At 52.3% G+C, this 13926-nt stretch overlaps 1 protein-coding gene across 2 annotated transcripts in view; it reads right to left on the bottom strand.

Moving 5' to 3' along the window:
* Window positions 1-13806, bottom strand: part of DAAM1 (dishevelled associated activator of morphogenesis 1) — an 88329-nt gene extending 74523 nt beyond the window's left edge. For both annotated transcript variants that reach the window (XM_033062835.1, XM_033062837.1), the window contains exon 1: window positions 13724-13806. The gene's annotated coding sequence lies outside the window, so the exon portion shown is untranslated. The remainder of the gene's footprint in view (window positions 1-13723) is intronic.
* Window positions 13807-13926: the final 120 nt, after the last annotated feature.

Genomic DNA, 13926 nt, shown 5'->3' with positions numbered 1-13926 from the left:
AGGCATTGCCACGGAAGAGAAGGAGCTGATCTTTCCAGAGTGAAGCTGATTTCCTCTAGCTTTATCTAAAATTTGGGGCAGGCACCCATCTCTTCTCTGTGGTGGCCTGTGATAGAAACTGAGGGAACAGGATGAAGGTGTGTCAGGGAGGTTTAGGCTGAATATTAGGGAAAGGTTCTTCCCCCAGAGGATGTTTGGGCACTGAACAGGCTCCCCAGTGGTCACAGTACCAAATCTGACAGAGCTCAAGGAACATTTGGACAACACTCTCAGACACATGGTGTGATTCTTGGGATGTGCTGTGCAGGGCCAGAGTCAGACTCAGTGATCCTTAAGGGTCCCTTCCAGCTCAGGACATTCTGTGCTTCATGACAATTTACCTCCCCTCTCCATCTGTAAGCCAAATCAGCGATAAAGCAGGTCAGTGGCTCATTATTTTAGAAACCATGATGAGACAGATATATATATATATATATTTTTTTTTTTTTTAATTAAAGGGAAACTCATTTACTTAAACACTTCAATCTTACTTAATTATCCCAATCCAGGAGTTTGCTGGTGCATTTTTTGTTTTGTTTCTTTTTAAATAACAGAAGTAATCATCCCAGAGAGGGCAAACACCCATTTTCCACAGAAGTCATCCAGGCTTTTCCCAGTATCCAGGGACAGAGAAGCAGGAAAGTGTGAAGGGCTGGCACAGAGGTGGCTAAGAGGGTTAAATCCAGCTGCTCAGAGATAAGCTGGTTACACACCAGGACAGCAAATACAGGGTGAATATAGCTTTGCCAGCCTCCAGCAAATACCTGCACAAGGCACTTGCATGGCTGACAGCGGGTATTTAACTCAGAAGCTGCCAATATTAGAGACCCTGAAGCCACATTTCACTGAAGCTCTCCTGATGAACTGCTTTCCTGGCTCCTCTGAAGCCAGCCACAGTGACAAATTAAGTGACCACTGGCTTTGAGGCCAGCATGGCAGGGAAGATGCAGCAGCACGTTTTACCTGTTGTTGTGACTTTCTGGTCTTTCAAGGACCCCTGTGAGGCCAAACAAGAGGAGTCTGAGATGCTGTCACACAGGACAAACCTCAGGAGATAACAGAACCAAAGACCCACCCAGCAGCTCTGGCAGAGCACCCACACAGACAGAACAGGGTGCAAACAGGCACCCCCCAGCACACAGCTTGTGTGCTGTGTGCCTAATCCCAGGCACATTCATTCCCAGTTTGGGATAACACATTAAATTTCATCACTGGTCTTTAATTTCCCTTTTGCCTTCCAAGACTAAAACTTCTTCAGTTGCTGCTCAAGCTGACCAACAGCTTTTTATTTTCCTTTGCATCCACAAAGACTGAACTCCTGCCTCTGGGAATTCTGCAGAGATGGAGAGGGATTCTTTCTCTGTCCTGAAGCCACCAGCCATGCCCAGGTAGGTGCAGCTCAGCCACTAAACTTTAAAACCTGTCAGACAATGGAAAGATTATGGCTACACTGGAATTCCTTGTGCTTCCAAAACCTGGAGCTGGGGCCCTGCACACAGCATCTCACACTTTGGCCCTGGTCCAGACACAGGTAAGCAGGAGAGAGTCCCAGCCATGGGATGCCCCAATCCCACTCTTCTCCTGGCTCCATGCGGATGCAGCCAGCTGCATCCCGTGTTAGTGTGTTTTCCATAATCAAAAAGGGAGTTAGCCTCCATAACCACAACCCAAAGGGTATATTTAGCTCAACTGGAAGACAAAGGAGATCATGTCCACCGCAGATTAAATTAGCTGAGCCTGCTTACGCCAGGAGCGCCCGTCTGCCGTCCATCACAGCTCCCACGGATTCATTCCCAGCTCCACACTTTAGTGGTCCCCCATGGAGGAACACAACTGCTCCATGAAAGCTCTGAAAAGCAAAGAGGTGGAAGAATGGGTCCAACAGGTTTCCAGAGCCTTGGGCAGGACACAGCCTCTCACAAGGGTTTGTGTCACCTGTCTAGACCCAGGAGCCACGGCATGGGATGAGCTGCAGGAACCCACACGGGGCTGCACCTCCTTCAGCCCACAGTGAGGAAGAGGATGACAGGGAACAATGGGGAACCCTCTGAAACCACCCCAGAGCCCAGCTCCAGTGTGTCCCCTGCACCCCAGCACAGTACAGGAGGGTGAGGACCTTCCCCTCATGGTCTTCAGGACTTTTCCTTCAGATCTGCCTCCCAGGAAAAGGCTCATTTCTCCTGCCTAATTTCCATGGATATAATTTCATCCCCCACCTCCTTTGCTGCAGTCTCACGCAACTCAGAGACGCAGCCAAAGCCGTGGTTATTTTTACATTTTCCTCCCAGGAGATGGTATCTCCACGGGGCATGGCTGCCATGCCTCATCAGATCACTGCACCAAACCACCCCAGCCCCACGACAGCAGGATGAAGTCGCAGGGACACCCTGCCACCAGGTATTTTTCTGTCTCACTGGCATCAAAACTCAGCAGCTTTTCAGTCAAGAGCATCCCAGAACAGCAAAACTGCACCAGTCCTTGAGATTGTTCCAGCTCCTCTCTCCATAAATCCCACCCAAGCATTGAAACCATCTTCCAGTCATCCCAGTTTTAGATTTTTCTTTTGCAGTTGTCATGGAACCCTGGAAGGCACTTGCATCATTTGGATCCGGATCTTTGTGGATTCAGGATTCCCAAGTTGACCCAAATTTTCCCAGCACAGAAAGTGACTGGGTTTGGCCATGTCATGATGTCAAGGTCCACAACATGACCTCCTTGATGTGGCACACGGGATTCAGCACAGCATTCCATGTCTTTACACCCACGTCTCTTACAGGGCACTTTTGCACTGAGAGAAGGAAAAAAGCAGCACTTCCATGAATAACCCAAGAGCTTTTGGAATTTAGGGAGTGGGGAGATGGAGAGCAAAATTCTAGGCATGCAGGGAAAAGCTGGTTTGTGCACCCCTAGGAGAGGACCAAAAAAGAGGAGCAGAAGGGTGGTCTGCTGCATGCCACAGCACATCTGCAGCACTGTACCCAGTGTCTTCCTTTCCCCCTTTCCCTGAGATCACTCTCACCATTGTTTGTCCATAACAGCGAGGCCAGGCATGCAGGGAAGAAGACACCACCTGTGCATGGCTTATCTGTAGCTACTTTACAAATAAAAGTGATCATAATGAATGTTCGCACCCTAGAAGAAATCCTGGTGCCCTTCCCCCTCCCACACCTCCCATAGCAGAGCACAGATCCAGCTGCTCTGCAACCTTATCTTGATGCAGAAGCAGTCTGGGACAGAGATAGAAGGGCTCCCCGGAGGCACAGCTTATTAAAGGCATCTTTCCTTAATCGGTTCTCTTCAAAAACGCTGCACTGAGCGCCGTTCCCGGACTGGTTTTCATCACAGCAGCAGCAAACACCCCCAGGCTGGCGAGGTCCTGTGTCCCCCTGGGAAGCCACAGGGCTTTTCCAGGCTAAAAATCAACCTAAGACCAGACAGGCCAAGGCACTTTGGGGGACCTGCAGCTGAGAGTCACAAGGAGCTCCCAAACACACGCAGGAATGTCACAGCAGTAATGAAGTCCATGGGATGCTCCTTCTTTACTCAGCAGCTTTTCCCTCCAGCCTCACTCCAGCCAACACAGGGGATTGCACACCTGCAGTCCAACACTCCCAATGCCAGGTTTCAAGAAGCAGAGCTGTAACACAGCCACACAAAGAGGCAGCAGCTCGCAGCATCCTCCCCGCAGCCAACGCCTCCCTGTTTATCCAACACGAGATCTTCGCTCCTTCAGCTATTTCCATCCCACCCTGCTATTAATGGATGCACAAGGCGGTTGGGTGAGGCGTTGGACAAAAATCTCATTTAGAGATCAAGACAAGCTTAATTGGTTTCCAGCCAGACCTGCACAAAGATGGGTTACCCCGCAAATACAGTTGCTAATCTGGCCATTATACTCCCTAAGCTCCCACCCACAAAGAAAAAGAAAATAAAGCAAAAGATGCACAAAGGAATGCAGGATTTTGAGCATGTTACTTCCAGCGAGGAACACATCAGGAGTGGTGAATTCTGCAAGAACAAGGGCTTTGCTTTTCTTTGAAGGAAAAGGATAACCAAGCGGTCAACAAAATAACAACAAAAAGACCTAACATAAATTAAATCTGCATTTTCCACAGGCAATCCCCAGCCATTCCGGGTTCTTGAAGAGCATTTCCAGCAGCTATTGTTTCTGTGGGCAGGCAGAAGCAGGGGTAAAGCTTACACAGCCAAGGAGACGTCATGTCACAAGTGACAGAGTAGAAAGGATGGGGAACCTCGTGATTAAAAAGCACAGGACTGAAACCCTGGAGAGCTGAATTCACTTCCGAACTTGGCTGCAGAAAAAAAAATAAAAATCAAATTCGCGAATTTCCTGTGTGATCACATCCTAGATGATTTATTCAAAGCCTGGTGTTGAAAAGCCAAGGGAGGGGGAAGGAAGCGGGAGGAGGAAGGGGAAGACACAGTCCTGTGAGCTTTTAATAAGCTTGGGGTTAGACCAGCACTGGTAAGCTGTGAATATCCATCTGTACGGGCTCTGCATGACCTGGAGCTGGTGCTGGGAAAGCACTGAGTATCCCACAAGCTCAGGTCAGAGCCTGCCCTGCTGCTCTGCCCAGGTGTGTGCCTTGGGCTCACAACACCACAACCCCACCAGCAGCATCCCACAGGCTTCTGTAAGGCTGGACTCCCAACAGAAACACAGCCACGTGCAAATGGAAAGGTCAGGGATGGTTTCTCCTCCTGGAGCTACATGAGAATTTAGAAACAAGAACACAAAGCTGTCCCCTGAATGCAAGGTGTTATGGATCAGCCCCAGCCCAGCTCCAGCACAGGTAGAGGCAGGTGGTGAAAGGGTTGTTTGGTCACAACCTTCTCCCCTCCTGCAGCAGCTCAGGACTCCCAGCTCCAGCAGAGAAGGTCTGTTTATTTTCCTGAAAACAGTTCCAGTTCTGCTAGGTGGGAAGCGCTGCACCCAAGGGAGAGCTGAGCTGCAGATCCTGCAGCAGTACAGCCAAAAACCAGCACCAGAAAGGATGGCAGTCCTGTGCTTGGGACCTTCACAGCAACATCCCTTGAGCTCCACAGCACCTTTGCAGGGCCTTCTGCAGAGTTCTGAATATTGCAGAGAGACTGAGGAGTTTTTCCAAGACCTTCAGCCACGATGGGTGCTCACAAATCCAAGGCTTGGTGTAAACAGCAGCCCAGTCTCTGGTGTTGGACAAGAGCTTCCAGGCATGGAGATAGGAGGTTGGTGCTGTCCCAAAATGCTGCTGTGGGAAACCCAGGGTGAACGGATTCAAACTTTCCCTTTCAGCAGAAGACAAGCTGTAATTAGCAGCACTGAGTCCAACCCAGGGGCTGGATAAGGACATTCCCGTGACAGATCTGACAAGGCGACTGTTGGATATGTTTTCCTTGGCTTTTTTCCCCCCTGGAAAAATGAGCACCCATTTTTTACAGGTCTTTTTGCCTCCTCCATGGTGCCTGCAGTCATTTTCCCAGAGTAAGGGCAAGGATTTCAGAACACACTGTAACAGCCCATTACCACAGCTGGAGCTCGGGTCTTGCCATCCCCAGGGATGGGTCCCTCCTTAATTATCCCACACCCCATGGCATACTGAGGATGTCAGACACCAAAGACACAGTCTCAGTTTGATTTTTGCCAAAATGAAAAACACAGTCCAATCTACAAAGGCAAAGGTAAAATAAAAACATGAATATGAGGCAACTGAGCTACAGCTGTGAGACACATCATCACCACTGTCTCACACGTCTCTCACCTAGTTCAGCCTCATCCCCAGAGCAAAACCTACAAAGCTTCCTGTGATGCAACTACAAGCAATCCTTTAGAAATCAATTCAGAGAATTTTGAGGCTAAAGTCCCTCTTTACTCTCTTTTTCCCAGGATGAAAGCTGTCATGCTACAGAATGGCTTGAAAAGCCTGATGTAAGGTATGTCCCAGTGTGCCAGCTAAGGGAACAGCACAATTTCATGACTAGGTAACCCAAATCACAGCCTGTCACACATCACTGCATTTGAGCACAACTGTGGCCACCACTGCATCAATTAAGAACTGACAAATTTTGCTGAACCTGGTAAGTGGAAGAGCAGCATTTAATACAGAAGTAAATGAGGGAAAAAGCAATGAGTATAAAGGCTCAATTCCAGTCCCCAAAGCAGACTGACTATAGCGATTACAATATTTAGCATGCTCCAAAATTTTTCTTTAACATCTTTTTGCTCCTTGTAATAGGTAAGGATTTCTCATGGCTCCAGAGCCACCAGCTATTTCACATGCAATTTGCCAGCAGAACTCTCCATGGAAAAATTGATGTAGCTCATAAATGGATCTGAGTGATCCCAAAAAAGGTTCCAGTCTCTTTGCAGGGTGTCTCCAAAATGCTGGGAGACAAGATGGCACACTGAGGTCTGAAAACCAAACTCCCAGAGCTTTGGTAAGCAATTGGCTTGCGTAAAGTTTCTGTCAGAACACCCATTTGAAGCGCTGGCATTGCAAACAAGGTTGCTCCAGAGGCACCTGGGATTAGCACTGTTCAAACAGTCCTTGGCATGACTTACCAGAGCACCCAGGAACAGATCTGCAAGTTCAGCTTTTCTCCTGCCTCATGCTCACCCAGCACCACAACTCCAACAGCCTTAACCCTGCTGCCTCCTGCACGGAGCCTGAGACACAGGGCAGGAGCCCTGCACCTGTCACAGGACTGGGTGGAAGAAGAAAACCCAAGGAGGCAGCAGCGTGGGGCTGCTTTGTTCAGCGTGGCTGGATGAGATCCAGCACCAGGCTGGGCCAGTGTCCCTCTGCAGGGACACAGCAGCTGAAAGCAATGCCTGGGATATGCAAGGAGAGTGGTGCCAAGCCAGACAGGGCAGTTGAACAACACCAGGCACCCTCAAGGCTTAAGGCACAGAGCAGCCTCTCTTCCTGCACTGGGCACACAAGCCAAGACACTCCTCATGCCTTGGGGGCAGAGGGAAGGAAACCTCAGCCAGTGAAGCGTCCTTTGCATGAGATTCCTGAGGAAGCCAGGCACGACAAGGGGATCCACCTTGCCTGACACATCTCCCCCACCCTCAGCTGTGGCAAGAAGGGCTGTGGTTCCCAGGAGCAGCAGTATGAAACAACAGGAACATGAAGGATGACTGGAGTCACGGCAGGGAAAGCTTTACACAAACAGGTTTACACCGCTTCCATCCACACAAGCATCCTTGAAGGAAACAGCTGCACCGGAGCACAGCTGACACAGACTCTCCAGGATGGGACATGAGTTCACAGCTCCTCTAAGCACCATTTATTAAGTTGATGGTGAGGCTAAAAACAAGCACTCATTAAAATAATAAATAATAAATAAATAAATAAAAATCCCTACACCTCATGGCTAGGTAACAGTCAGGTGAATGTGCAGCTCCAGAGAGGCACCCTAGAAAGGTGTGGGCAAAAGAAACAATCAGGAGCAGCAGCAGGGCAGATCCACCACGGGCTGAACTCTATGTCACGTAACACATCAGAGACAGAAAACATCTCCCTGCGCTGCCTCTATGGCCATGCCACAGCACACAATTAATCCTGCTTGTTTGGGGTGGGGGAAATGGTCCCTGGAGTGTTCCTCCATCCTCCTCCTCCCTGCTGGACCTGGGAGGAAAGCATGCCAACAGAGTTTGTCTATAACAGGCACCAAGCTGCTAGAAAATCACCTGAGCAACATAAAACATCCTTACACACCCCCCTGTAACACACTGCACTCTCCTCTTCACACCTCAGACCTGAGTGGCTGCATATCCCCCCCTGAGCAATGCCCTTCTGCATCCTCCATTTTAACACTCCAGGGTTTTTTTTATTTTAATTTTTTTTATTTTAATTTTTTTTATTTTTTTTTTTTTTTAATTTTAATTTTAGTGCTGTCCTCTCCTCCCAGCCCAAGTGGTGCAAAGCACAGGTCCCAGGTGCAGAGCACAGCCCCAGCTCCCTGCCCTGCAGTCTCAGACAGTTGTGTTCCTGCCCAAAAACAGTGTGAGGACTTTCCTGCTTGGTGACAGTCTGCCCTCAGATGCTCGACCCCACAGCCTCCGAGCATGCCCTGCTCTCCAGAAGGGGAGGCAAACTGATCCTCACTCCTGCAAAGCATGTTAGGAACCAACACCCTGCAGAGCCTTCCCCAAAAGCTGCCAAGCTCCATGGCTCAGTTTTGCATCTTGGTACGGAGCCCAGCTGCCGGTGTGTCACACACCACCCTGCAGAGTGCACCTCTGAATGGCACAGCTCTGAATTGCTTCCTCCTGCCAGACTGCCCCAAGGCAGGATCTGCCAGCAGCCCAGCCCATCTCCGGGAAGCAGGATGAAAGCCCCATGTGAAAGCCAGGGAGGGAGCAGCAGGGAGCCAGGAACACCAGGAGATCCCATTGTGCTCTCCTCTGATGGGCACAGCTCAGGTGGATTAACTGGGTCCTTCCCCTCTCTTTATCTCACCCATCTCTGCCTGTTGCCAAGTTGTTTTGAGCTTTGGCAGGGCTGCTTTCCACCCAGGGCCTGCACAAAAGGGAACGAGGAGCCTCAGTGCAGAATTCCTGGCCAGAGTCCAAACCCAGAGGTCGGTAATTGGGTCACTGGGTTCAGCTTCCGAAAACCATTCCTTCAGGAGGTGTGGTAAAAGCAGACAGAGCCGGACACTCCTGCAGCTCCTCCACCACACCCTCCACACCTTATTTATTACCTTCCCATAAAAGCACAGGTGGCACAGGGTCAGAGCAGCCTGGACAGGGAGAGCCAGGACTTGCACTCAGCTGTGTGGACAGGGCAGACATGATTCAGGTGAGCAGCACAAAGCACTTGGCTATGCAGCGCTCAGCCCCAGGAATGCAGAAGGGAAACATGAAGCCACTTGTCTGGCACGGCAAATAACCCTTCAATCATCCACCAGGCCCTGCCTGCGTTGGGAAAGAGAGGATGTCTCTCTGGTTGGGAAAGAGGGGATGTCTCTCTGGGTTGGGAAAGCAAGGATGTCTCTCTGGTTGGGAAAGAGGGGATATCTCCAGCCAGCAACGCACCAGCTCTTCCCAACCACACCACACCGCACTGCTGCACTTCCTCCGTGCTTGCAAGGAGCGCCAAACACAAAAAATAAAAATCCAAGCAGCAGCAAAGCAAGTGGTAGGTACTGCAGGAAGAGCAACCAACATCAGCACTCATCAGCACTGGCAGGATGAGCAGCTGGCTGGTGGATAAGAACACGCCTGTCCAACACCGCCCTTCCCATCACGGCAATGTTTTTGAACAGTTTCTCAAGGCAACTCAGTCAGAGGAGCAGAACATCGAGAAACTTTCTGAGTCATGGTCACATTGACTCACCTGAGTGTCTCTAGGCTGGGCCACCCCATCCAGTCTGGCTGACTCAGGAAGGGACCATGAGCAACCTCCTCGCCCAGGAGCTCCAGGCAGCACAAACCTCCTCCATTTAATACAATAAATTCCCCCCAAAAGGCTGGGGGTGAACACAGAAGGGAGCAGGGACAGGACAGAGTAATCAGAGACTCATGTGAGGGCACAGAGATTGCTCCAGACCTGGGCACAGCATGGGACAGATGCCCTTGGGAATGACCCCACCCAACCCCACCATGAGGAAAACACAGGCCAGATGTTCAGACAACTTCGGGCATTAATTTGGTTAATTTGCTATAATTCAGGTGGCTGGTGTTCAGGCCACACCAATCACAAAACAAAGCGCTGTCAGCTCAGATCCTGAAACTCTTCAGTCAACTAACCACGTCCTCATGGTGTGCCAGGCCACTTCTCTCATTTCCATCTCCTTTGGTTTTCTTCTCAGTGGCCACAAAGATCTGAAAGCTTTATGACTCATTGAGCTGAGATTTTCTGTGCTACCCCAGAACTCCTGGTTCCTCAGCGTATTCCAGAATGTTATGACATGCCACAAGGACAGAAGATACCAAGTGCAAATGGTCTCCTGACAGGGCAGGAGGCTAAGCAGGCACGAGCACAGCTTTTCTCCCAATTAAGGAAGAAAGAAAAGAAGAATCAAAGGCAAACAGCAAATTACAACATGTATCTGGCAAGGGGCTGTGCAGCCTCTAATTTCTGCATTAAATAGAAAGTTGGAAATCACAGAATCACAGAATGGTTTGGGTTGGAATGGACCTTAAAGACCATCTAGTTCCAGCCCCCTCCCTCTGGGTTAGGTTGTGCAAAGAATATGTCATGAAGAGTGAGGGAATGCAATACTCAGAAGAGCTTCTGCTGGAATATTTAATGGCTTTCCAACCCTTAACTATCTGCTTCTCTCATCCCCTAGTATGGTAAACACATAGGGCAAGTAAATCTATGTGACTTAGCATCTAAATTAACCAACACACAAGTCAGGATCAGGCATTCAGTATTTCTGCCCCAATTTACGGCCCTTTGCTCAGATCAGCTCCTTTTTTTTCAGCATGGCACTGACATCTGTTGTGTTGCATGAACGAAAAGTACATATATGATTATCTTAAAAGAGAGAGGGGGGAAAAAATCAATGTGGACATGATTTGAATTTTACGGCATTCAGCTGCCACAACTTGCAAATAAACAGCTGTCCCAGCAGGTCCATGCAAGCTTAACAGCACAGCACTAAAACACAGGGTTTTTCTTCCCCTTTAAAAGGGTTTTACTTATATAAAAAAGTATATTTTTATAAGAAAATAAATTGCAGGTTGAAGAATCATAGTTAGGTCACACTCAATTCCAGCAGAACAAGCACATCCTGCTTCACATGGCCTCACCAGTCACTCCACAGCAGTGGCAGCTTTCTGAAGCCAAGTTAAGATATTTAATTACCAGCATCAAGTCAGAAACCAAAGCGTCCAACAAAATCCTCATTTGTGAGCGAAGCCTGCAGAAATGTCGTTGAGCAGGCTTTGGCAATCTCCAAAGCTGACAGCTGGATGCCCTGGCTTATCGACTGCTAGAGCACACACGGAGAAAAGCTCTGAATAGTTGCAGTGCTGAGCAAGCCTTCAAGGCAGCCCCGCCAGCCTCTTAAAAAGGCTCACAGAAATAGGCAGGCTTCATTTATTAATACTTGAGAGATAAAAGTGGCCATGTAGGAGCGGCTCGGTGGGTGTCTGTGCAGGAGGAGGATGGGCAGACCACCCGCTCTGGGCGGTGCATCTGTCAGGATCCCCGCACGGCCCGTTCAGGTTATAAATGCACCAGGTGTGTTTGCAGCCTGGGCACCTGGTGGGCTGCTCCAAATGCATCAGCTAAAGATCTTCAGGGATGGACCCAGCAGGGATGGTCAGTGCATGGAAAGTTCAAAGCAGGAAGATGGAGCGAGAGGAGCCACGCTCCTGGCTGGTTGATAAACAGAATTTGTGGGAAGCCCAGCTGCCCCAACAGCTCCATGTCCCCACTGCCTTGGGATCCTCAGCTGTGACATGACAGCGCGGGAAAAAGAGGAGGAAGGAACCAAAACAAAGCACAGAAGCCAGGGGAGATAAACCTGATCCAGTTAGACCGGCTGTCCCCAGGTCCTGCCTGTCCTCACCGGAGGAGCCAGCCCGCCGTGGCTGCCCCTTTCCTGCTCCCTCCTGCACCCCTGCCAGAAACAAAGGGTCAGATAAGGAGGCAGCTCAGGTCAAGACCGGTTTGACTCCGTTTCAAGCCCAGGGGAGCGGATTCAGCGCTGATTTTACACCTCACCCATCCTGTTTGCCTCCCCGGGGCAGAGGCCAGGACACAGAGCAGGGTGCACGCTTGGCTGGCTGGACCCAAAAATCCCAGGGCCGTGTCAGGGCACCAGCGGCAGAGCCACACACCAGCTGAGCGCTGGCCAGAGCCAGGAAGCGTCACCGCTTCCTCCTGTCCCAGTGTCACACAGCATTGGGCGGTCGGAGATCGTGGACTTTGGCTTTTGCTTCCTGCTCCTGAGAGAGCAGGGGCAGGTCCCGGCATATGGCCACGGGGAGAGCGGGGTGAGTCACTCATTAATCGAGGAACAGCAAGGTGGATGTCTGACCCGCAGGGTCTGGGGGGAAATGCACGCCAAAACAAACTCCAGCGCTCGTGGAAAAAGGTCCAGATGCTGCAGGACCTATCTACTCCTAATGGAGCTCAAAGAGGGGCACGGAATGCCCACAGCTTTGGAACACATTGGTTTTGGGAGGATAACAAGGTTGCTCCACGTTCACCACTGAGGCATTACTACACACCAGCACCTGATTTTGTACGCAGTATCAGAATCAACCTCTAGAGAGGGAAAAAAAGGAAACTGCTGGCTTCTCCCTCTGCCTGCTGCCTGGAGAAGCAGGCTGGCTGCACAATGCCGGGCATCTGCAGTGCTCAGGCCTGGTCAAAGGCACCAGGCAGCCTGTGCCATGGGCTGCCTGCTCCCCAGCACCTGGAAAAGGGGACTTGGCAATCCCTGATCTTCCACCTGCCTCCGATTTCCGCGGGGAGCCCCTCGCCCCCAGTTTGGCAGCACACCCCTGTCGGTTCACGCGGCTTTTGTCAGGAGGAACACTATCATCTGTCCTTGCCTAAAATTCACCTTGATCTCTTAAAGATGCAGAAAGACTATTTCACACCAGCATCAATGCAAGAGGTAGCGTGGTGTAAAAGCCACGAGCGTTGCAGACCCCAGGGACAAAACCTCACCATTCACACTGAAAACCTCATGCCAAGCAAAAGACCAGGATCCAACCACAGCCATCACACACCAACGGCAGTGGGTGCCAACCCTCAAGGCTCCATGCAGCAAGGGCATTGTCCCTCCTCCAGGCAGACCCTTGACCAGAATCCAGGCAGAGTCTCGACCAGAATCCTCCCTCCCAGAATTTTTGGGTGGGTGCAGCCGGTGACAGACCCGACCTCCCCACCTGGTGCCTGAGCTGCACACCTGCTAGTAGCCAAGCCACAGCCCAACACCGGCACATGCCAAAATCCTGCTTCCACATCAAAGCATCGGCTGGACCAGAGCACGCCTGCAGCAAAATGTGTGACACCGGCACCAGCGGCTTGGCACACACGGATGATGGGGCAGCCCCAAACTGCTGTGCCTACGGGGAGGCACTCAGGAGGCTGAGACCCCCCAAAAGCCGCGGGAGCCCCATCAGAGGGGGGTCACAGCGGTGGTGTGGGAGTCGCCGCAGGGGTGGGAGCCGCCGTGCCAGCCGGCGCCGGGGCTGCAGCAGCCTCCGGAGGCGTTGCCATGGAGAAGGCAGCGCAGCAGCAGCATCCCGCATCCCACGCCCCCGCGTGGGCGCCCCCTGCCCGGCGCCCACGGGGCTGGGAACCGCCCGGGACACGCGGGGGCCGGGGGACACGCCACGCTCCGGGGGACACACCATACTCCGAGGGACACCCCGTGCTCCGGGGGACACACCACACTCCGAGGGACACCCCGTGCTCCGAGGGGACACGCCACACTCCGGGGCTCCGGCAGCGGGGCGGGCACGGCGGGGCCCGGGCGCTCCCCCCGGGGCAACAGCTCCGCGCAGCGCCCGGGCGGAGTGGGACGCGGGCTCGGCTCCCTCCGCACGGCGGGGAAAAGGCAGCACAGCCCCGGCCCCCGCCCCGCTGCCGGCGCTCCCGAACCCCTCCCCAGCACGGCCGCGGGCTACGGGAGAAGGGCAACACGCTCCGCCAAAATCCCCCCCAAACCGAGAGGGGAGGAGCGCCCAGGGGCTCGGAGGACTCACCGCAGCGCGGCCGCCGTTCCTGCCGGGGCGGAGGGCTCGCTGCCCGCGGTCCGCCCGCCGTTCCTGCCGGGGCGGAGGGCTCGCTGCCCGCGGTCCGCCCGCCGTACCTGCCGGCGCGGCGCTGCGCTGCGCGGCGCGGAGCCCGCCCGGCCCCTGCCCACAATGGGCCGCGCCCGCCCCGCCCGGCGCGCTGGCGTCACCGC

This window comes from Catharus ustulatus, chromosome 6, assembly GCF_009819885.2.
Source record: "Catharus ustulatus isolate bCatUst1 chromosome 6, bCatUst1.pri.v2, whole genome shotgun sequence".
Lineage (NCBI taxonomy): Eukaryota > Metazoa > Chordata > Aves > Passeriformes > Turdidae > Catharus > Catharus ustulatus.
The sequence above is the reverse complement of the archived record's forward strand: the minus strand, read 5'-3'. Positions and strand labels throughout refer to the sequence as shown.